The sequence below is a fragment of the Crassostrea angulata genome, chromosome 3 (assembly GCF_025612915.1).
Source record: "Crassostrea angulata isolate pt1a10 chromosome 3, ASM2561291v2, whole genome shotgun sequence".
NCBI classification, from domain to species: domain Eukaryota; kingdom Metazoa; phylum Mollusca; class Bivalvia; order Ostreida; family Ostreidae; genus Magallana; species Magallana angulata.
The window spans coordinates 12,202,986-12,212,500 of NC_069113.1; positions in this window are offsets into that span (position 1 = coordinate 12,202,986).

The following is a 9,515-nucleotide window of genomic DNA, read 5'->3' on the forward strand; positions in this document are numbered from 1 at the left end:
AGTCACTCTTCATTACAGAGACAGGAACTATCCGCGGACTGTCAAACGTACAATGGCAGTCTCCAAGTTGCCCTGTGTCTATTTTAGAGCTGCCATGGAGACGATTTTCTGTCATGCTAATTGTTCACTGATCATTTCGTCACGCCTTCTTAAAGTCTAACGTAGGGGAGCGAATTGAATGAGAGGGCCCATCAACTCCCCACTAGTCTTCAGGTGTAAATCTTTGGCGCCAATTTCCTTTAGCTTTCAATAACCCGCAAACTTCTACGATAAACCTCGAACGGTTACATTATGTAGGAAATCCGGATCTGAAAGCTTTATTGTTAAAAATTTGATGCTGATGGTTTGTCTATGTCCAATGCATCCTCCTCCAGAGAGATACAAAAAATAGGTTAAAAAATTTTTTTGAAACAAAAATCGTATAAATGGATTATCAATAAAAACTTGATTAAAGACTTATGACTGTTCGTAAACAAGTTTTCGTAATGACATGATACATAGTGTTTCTTTTGTACCATTATCATTCCGGTTTTTACCTTTTTGATTTGTTTACAAATATAATTTGTTTTATTGTATGAAGAAATAAATGTAATGTAATGTAATAAATTGTAATTTTTATATTAAGTTAGTTGTTAATAACATGATTTTTTTTTATTTTTTGTTCAAATCAGTCCATCAGAATTCATATAAATTTTTAATTGATTTCATCTTTGAATTTATAAATAAAACCACACTCACAAGGAATCTGTATTGTCTAAATTAGAATTATAACTATTATTTTTTATTAGGTTTACTTATATTTTTTGTTGAATTTGATTCCCTCATAGTTCAGCAGTACCATATCTGTTTTTAGATAATTTATTTTTAAAGTTTTAGGAATCAGGGGCGGAAAACAATGTCCATTAATTAAAAGCTTATCGCTTAATGATAAAGAACTCACATCACGAGGAAGAGTTGCCCGTTCTATTTCAATCTTATTTCACTATTTTTACTTTGAACACTTTATATCACAATAGACTCTGACAATTAACAACAGCAAAAATTATTTATAAAAATTTTGTTGGCGACAGCTTTTTTATGCATTGAGATATCATTGTTAATTTCACTATGTACATAAGTGTGCTTGCTTATTAATCACAACTTCCCTGTCAATAAGTGCATGGCGATATAAGTTATCGATATTCTAAATCTGATTTATCATAACCTTGTAAATACATATTGTATATTTACACATAGATGAGAAAGCTTAAGAAATAATATTTAACGTCTGTTTCCAGAAAAGGAACGCTGCTGTTATTCAACATTGCAGCTGATCCGTGTGTCTCAGTGCTCTCCAGGCTTAGCTTCTTGAGTAACAGGGCAGGTCTTCTCTTATGGATTAGACTTCTTTATTTGGTAACGCTTCCATCGAATACAATCGCATTTATCTCCGAAGAATCCCTTTTTAAATATTCCCTGCTATTACTTGTTATCATCTGTTGCTGCAATTGTTGCCTAAATTCCTGCAATCCTAGATGTGTGGGGTTATCCTTTCTAGTTCTGTTGTTGTCATTGGTTAATAAAGATTTCTTGAAAGCGCTGATTAGTCGAAGAAACGCCTTCTTGCAGTAAGAAGATGCCACAAAGAAATGGAGAAATCGATATTCAGGGCGTTAGAAAAGAAAGAACGCGATGGTTATAACAGCGAATGCGCAATGGTAATCTTCTTGTTATACTGTAAGACGTTAACATAATAAATTGTATAATTCGTGTATTTCATTATGTGTGTAATATTATTGTTATCTAACGGATAAAATCAGACTTAAAGTATCATATCTTTTGATTGTTAGTGTTTTATTAAGCGGACTTAGCATGCTTATAATATGCAAAGTTTTATTATGATTAAGTTCATACCATATCAAAGCATGTGGGAGGCTACTGGGTTTTTTTCTTCTTCTAATAACCAATATCTAAATGTCAATTCATTTTAACAAGTCATTGATTTGTTATCAATCATTTGCTAATTTTTAATGCAGAATTTCAAAAAAAAATATGCTTTTCTTTGTTATTTTTCAATTAGCTTTTATCTTTTTAGATACGAAAGAAAAAGTAAACCAATATTTTTTTTTAAAAATATCCCTAATTATATATTCTTTTAACATTTTAAGTAATTTTGTTGTTTTGTAGAGGGTTCCTGTATGTATGTTAATTTCAGGAGGCATTATTGTCAATAAATTTCCAGGATGGATACTTTTTTTTATAAAATCAATTTCACTTTTTGTGCTTTAAATTGATTAAAAGAACAACCTTTTCAGTGCGGCCATTGATTATCAAATAAATATTTCATCTAATGTGTTCTAAGCCGGATCTCAAGATTTAAAAATAAGGTCATGTATATAAAGGTTAATACAACAGAAGTCATACGGAGAACTTGAGATCCAGCAAGTCAATGTAAATTTTGGATAGACCAGGATTATATTATGTGATCATTGTTACATGATGCTAGATAATTTTTCACAAAGATTTTTATAAATCATTTTTTTCATAAAGGTTAATCTAGAATGTAATAACATAAATTTTACTTCTGATCAGAGAAATTTCGGTAGTATTGAAACGCTTTATTGAATATGAAGGTCAGGTAGCGGCGCACAAGAATCCATTAGATTTGAAATCAGAATTCAACAAGCGCTCAATCGTCCGTAATATTCATCTTTGCAAAAGTATACAATGTGAATTTGCATAGATCTCAGGCTCTCTTTCCCGATCAGCATCTCTAATTTCCTGCCCACTCTTAAGATGATTTACGCAAACAGAAGACAGCCATATTGAAGAGCCGAGAGTCGTATGTCTGGAAGATTTAATATTCTTTTCATGTTCTGTGGCTTAGAGATTTACATCTCATTAATACGAATCTGCATTTACCTGAACCTTAAGTGCTGTCCATTAGAAAAACCATTATTTAAAAGAGTCTTATTTAATATCCAGAGCCCTTCGCCTAGTTTGATGCGACCATTCTTCGGCACTTCCGGTTGCTGGGTCCGAGAAAGGCAAAGCGTGCTTCTTTTGTCTTGCAAAAAGCCATTACGATTCTTCAATGAATACTTGATCTATTCAAGCACAAGCAAAGACATTTCAGAAATTGTAATATCAAGTTTTGTATATTTATGTTTTAAGTGGATTTGTTATAAAACGTGTGTGATTTATATTGTTGGTGGGAAGGGTGGGGTAGATGAGATGTTGGGTGTTTTTAAAACTTTATATTTTAGAAATTATTTCTTTTCAAATGCTCATGTACTTTTTTTTATTTATCGGCTGGCAATAAACTGGTCAGAAAACACGCGCACAAAATTACTGCCAACTAGTATGTAAAAAATAGAGCTATTTTCGACTCTTAATGATATACATATGATTGGATGCCTTAAAATGTTGAATTTTGATTGGTTGTTTGGTCTTCTGTAGATAAAACAAGGTTAGATAGACAGGGCAAAAATGATATCCCTATCTTCGATTATCAGAGACATACAAATCCAAAACATTTACTGAGTATACCATATATTCTGTTATAGATAGTTTTAAATGCTCTGAATTTTCAAACTTTAATGTAACACACAAATAAGCAGTTAAAATACAATGACTAGTTTTCTTCGAGTTGTGATTTGGAAACGTAAACACTAACAGGAAATTATACCATGTAATCAATTCAATGCTAAGACATTTACTTTATGAAGGCGATAATCGAAGATATATGCACGTGATATTGGTAGGACCATTGCCTCAATCTCTCCTCGGTGATATAACATCTTCATTCTTAATACGTCTTTTGTTCTCAGAACCTTCCCGATACCCAAAACAATGGACGCCTTCTCGACCGGAAGTGCAGCTTTTGAACAGGCTTTTAGCAGTTATGTAGATTTTATTGAGAATATTAGGTTTGCCAATACAGAGTGGCGCTCGACACTCTTCTAAGATGTCATACTTTAAAATGCCAATTCCGTTTGTTTAATTGATTTCTTTTTGTGGCAGTTTTCGTGAGTAAGGTTGACTAAATTCCACTAAAAGTCTTTCAAATATTTGTTGAAAATGCAAGTTTGTTAGACACTGAAATGCCGTTTCCGTTCCTCGATGAATCCTGTTTGCCAGGTTTCAAGTAACAGACGTCAAGAATAGAGTAAACAAAAATCCGTGAAGGCTGGAGAGAAACAATGCTTGATCAAGTCTTGCTTATTTGGAATAAGATACCCTGTAAACATTATACCTAATATCCTTTTTCAGCTATTTCAAAAGAACAAAGTGTGGGTTCAATTTTATGCGATTTAAATATTAAGTTCGACCTCGTCGCTTTTACGACATTAAAGCTTACGTTAGACACCTGCCAGTTTGAATAATGTACTCAGTGTAAGGAATTTGGAGAAGATGCCGCTTAAATTTCGAAAATACGACGCGGCTTACTTTCTCTTTGATAAGGGGTTTAGGGTTTATTTTCAGGAACATCTCACCTTATTTTTCAATAAAATATAATATGCAGGAAAAGAACTAAATAAATAAAACATGGGTGATTTGATTTGGCCGACATTACAAGTCACTATAGACTTATGACCCCCCCCCCCCCCCAAAAAAAAAAATCCAGAACACATTTGATCTAGGAATTACAAATTCATTACATACATATGACAGTCCCTTTTCTAGTCGTTAATCTGTACATATGTATTAAATGTTTTTATTATTATCTATTTAATGAAGGTGTAAGTTAAAATTTATCTTTTTCTTTACCTAAAGTACAAAAAGTATTAATAGGTAGTTGAGAAGCTGGATCAATGAGTCCTTGTACCGTGTTTTAATCTAATGGACTGCCGTAGTCTTTGAACACCTTAAGAACCAATTTACCAGATCCCGGCCATTGAAAATATGGTTAATGTGAATATCAATAAACTGAAATTAATAAAACTTTCTTTGGACTGTTGAAGATTGGGAAAACGAGTGTTTGCTTCCATTAACGTCTCCATTGAATGGATTTTCGAATAGAAAACCGGAAATTTCGCGCCTCTTTCTTGGTTTATTGAATACCCCTTAGTCCGTGGGACCGGACGAGATTTTGTCCGCTGCCAAGTCTGCGCACTTAAGAGAATCGACGCGCGTAAGGTGGTCGAGGATTGGCGTCTTACAGCGTTCTTACCTGGCCATTTACATCGATATATCGCCCTTTAGCTGCTGCAGGTTATTTTGAGATTTTATTTAGTCTACCCCATCGTCACCAACACCTTTCTTAATTGCGTTGCGGAAAAGGTACATCTTAAATCAATGTGGCACAATAGTTTCGTTAAAGTGCCACTGGGGACAATCGATTGTACCCCTTTTTTCTCGATTCTGCCAGTGAATAAGATAAATTGAAAGTTATCATCTCTCGTCTTCTATCGAATCGTTTTTGTTGTAATTATCGAAAGTAAATATTTTTTCGGCTTGAATCCCGTCTTTTATCATTCTACGATGATTCTTTCATTGTCTGTCAACAGCTTTGCTCAATCAATCATTAACCAGCTACATCCGTCCCCACAAGATAGAGAATTTCTTTTTGAGACCCAATTAAATTGAGATGATTTTAACAATACCCCTTGGGACTATCCTTTGATTTGGTTCTGTAACAAAATGTATCAGACTACAGTAATGTATATTTTATTTGCAATATCAAGCAATCTGAAGATTTTTCGATCCAATGGAAACAGAGGAAAGGATTTTTGCTAATTGTACCGTAAAAGGTTGATTTTTAAATGGGTGTTATGATAGGTTTGTCCGTCTAACAAGTAGTGTATAAATCAACGAGTCACCCGCTGTCGTTGGGAAGGTGTGTAGCTATACAACAGGTGAAACCGTTCTTGAAATTCAATCATCTAAGTTTTCTTGGGTACATAAAACGTTCTACTTTTCGAAAAGAACAGTGGGAAAGAAAGAACGTATCGATTTCGTACGATACCTCTGTCTTGCACGAATTTATGTAAAGAATCCGATATTATTTGATATTCCGCATAAAATGGCTGAAATGGAAATATGTTTCCTTGTCCTTTTTTCTCGTTGCGCCAGAGTAATAAACTGTTACTTTACATTACGGCTATCAACCGGGCGCCTGTTAATAGTCAGGGGAACATATTTTCCGTCAAAGCCACGTGGAATACGAGATCACAAACGAGAACTGTAATGGTGGCATCCAGTGTCAAGACGCACAAAAAAGTCTTTCAGCTGATTCAAAGACATCGCCTTGAAAACACTGGAGCAGATGCTCTTCTTTTCCACATATTAAGATATCGGATGACACCATGCTGATAGCATTAAATTCTTTTCAATAATGTTATAAATGGAGCAATAAAGAAAATTAAAAGTTTTATGTTTTAACAGTAGACAGGGGGGCAAAAGACACGCGATAGAAATCGATTGAAACATTTTGCAGGGCCATCATTAGAATGAATCTTGTTTGCTGCAATTGTTCACCTAAACATGAACTATATCAAAAAATAAAAAGAGATTTTAGTGTTACATGTATCTAAATTGTTGAAATTTGATTTGAAACATTGACTTGGCGCCAAAAATAAGATTTTATTGTGATCTTTTGATCCATTTCAAAAGTTTAAATTTGCTAATATTTCATATCGATTAAGTGGCAATATGAAAACAAATTAAGCTGTATCGATATAAATGGGATTTGAATTTCAAAAAATTTCTCTCTATATATGCCACCTGTTAAACCATTCTAACTCAATCTTTTTCTCTTTTTAAATTATTTATCAACAATATGTACACATAAAGTTGAGGCATACTACTGTTTTCTGACAATAATTGTTTTGTTTTGTCCCAATTCTTACATAATTAAAAGCTGATATATAATACAGCAGATCAGATTATTTTAAAGTTTCGCGATTTGATATGATCTGTAGCTTTTTTCAAGGAAACGGAAATTAATAATCTTTATCAATCAATTTTAAAACTAAGTTTTCTATACTTATATTTCAACATATCCATAATTAATTTATATCATATCTCTATCCAATCCTTCCGGATTTAGGATGTATTTTCTACATGTACATCTATTTGATAACCTACTGAAGAATATTGTACTTCTCTCAGTTGCCAATTTTAAACTTAAATAATATTCTAAATATGTTTGAAAATATTGTAGTTCGCTCTGCATATCAATCATAGTTATATATTGTCCTTGAGAAAACTTCCGAGTTTGAATCTGTTTGTTTTTGCGATCTGTCTCGGACAGAAGCTTGAGATGGGGATGGACTCGTAAGACTATAGATTTCTATTTTGATAATTTAATAATTCAGACAGAATTTGACGACAACTACTCCAGCAGTTTTTGGCCCGACTCTCCAGAGACCGATCAGATCCGGATCATTATTGAATAAGGCATCTTTTACGGCAATATCGCTGCCAACCAAGTTCCCGATTTATAAAAGACCCATGAATTATTTCTCAACCTAAAGGATAGTGTTTAATAGCGAATTGTAGAGCAAACGCCCCATCAAAATGACAAATGAGCTATCGGAAAATTTTAGATAGCATTTAAGACACTAAGCAGAATTTGATATAATTGAGAGCTTGGTGATAATTCCGCGATCGGGTAGCATTGAGTCGTCTCATTTTCTTTATAAAACCATCTTGGGTAAATCGTCAATTATACAAGACCCTGAATTCAGACATTGATTTTACGCTTCAGCATTGTCCGACCCGGTTCCTGCATTGAACTTTTCTCTTTTAAGCAGCAATTGTCTTGTTAAATATCTATCTATAAAAATCGAATCCAAGCAAATACTTTCAATTCATTTTTTTCTGATGAGGTCTTTGTAAAGAATACTCTGATTTCTAAAGCACAACTGAGAAATTTAATGCACCTTTGATGGTGTTAAATTAAGTGCGTTTGCACAATCTTTAAAAGCTTTAATTCAATACTAACAGTGAATTGAGCAGTTTTTCAATTGTTTACCTAGTCTGGGAGTATCCATACAAACAATGGGGAAGATGAGCGTGTAGAGAAAAACACAAGCCAACCGGCTCAGAATAAACCTTCTTCTTCTGGTGTAATAAATTCACTACCCTGAATTACAATATGATGTAATGAGCTTGTGAAACGCAGACTTAGTCATATATTGGTCACAATTTGAATTACAAGGCTAGCACATTTATTTGTATGTAGATAGCTCATGCAGTTGTCGTTCTTTTCATTTTTCATTTCATTCATATTAACGCTTTTTTAAGACAGAAAGATGTAGAATGTATATGGGAGAAAGTGAGTAGCTCTTATCACTTCACTATAGAAGAGTTACAAGAGTCGAATACTTAAGGTATCCCTTGGTACCATTCCTTTATCATGTCTTGTGTGATCTTCGCTCTAAGTTTCACATGATCACGTGTGAGAAACTAGAAGCACTCACTTACAAACAACAGTCCGTAATGAACACTGTGAAATGTATAAGGAGGTATCCAGTAATCGGTTTGTCGGAGGTTATTATGTCTACACTATAGACTCTTGAATTGAGTAAGCAGTTGTCCATCAATTGCTTTGATACATCATACAGACTATCATACACCCCTGCATTGGTCTGTCCCTCGGTCTATTTTTATTTCAGATGTACCTAATAATTGACATTAGAAACACAAAATTTATTTCAACTTTTAAGAAAAAATTTTTTTTTGATAACTTTTATTAATTTAATTTATTTGTTTTTATTTTACTTTTAAAATATTTGTCAGAGAGAAAAACTATTTATAGATAAGGTTTTGAAATTTTATAGTTTTGATGATGGAGTTTGGTGTTAAAGAAATCTTCCAGAGTGAGTAAGTCTTGGGTTTTACACTATAGACTCTTGAATTGAGTAAGTAATTGTCCATCAATTGCTTTGATACTTCACACAGACTAACATACACTCTTGAATTTGCATGGGCTTTCCTTTAGTTTATTTTTGTTTCTGATGTACCTAAAAATTGACCTAAGTAACATAAAATTGAGTTCAACTTCTAAGAAAATGATTTTTGATAACTTTTATTCATTGTTTGTACTAATTTAACTTTAAAATATTTGTCCGAGTAAAATAACATTTACAGATAAGGTTTTGAAATAGTTTTGATTATGGAGTTTGGTCTTAATGAAATCCTCCAGAGTTCATGGGTCTTAGGTTTCAACCGCCATCTATTTCTGTATCTGATTTTTTTGAAAGCATAAAATGTGTGGCTTCAAACAGTAAATCATCGAAAATTAACAGAACATATCTAGAAAATTGGATTTGTCCCCGTAAACAGATGAAAGATGGTTTCGATAAAGTCAAAAATCCTTTTATTAAAAGCCACGGTTCGGGGTTTTTCGGCACGGTTCGTTGTTCACGACCTTAAAGTATCCGTTTTCGTGCGGATATCTTTTCTTCGCTTCTCTTGCCTTTACCTGTGGATTAACTAAGCATGAAGGGTTAGCCGTAACCTTTCGTGGGTCTGCCTCGTGCATGGCACGCGACCAGCAGACGATAGTTAGAAGGCTACTACGAATATGT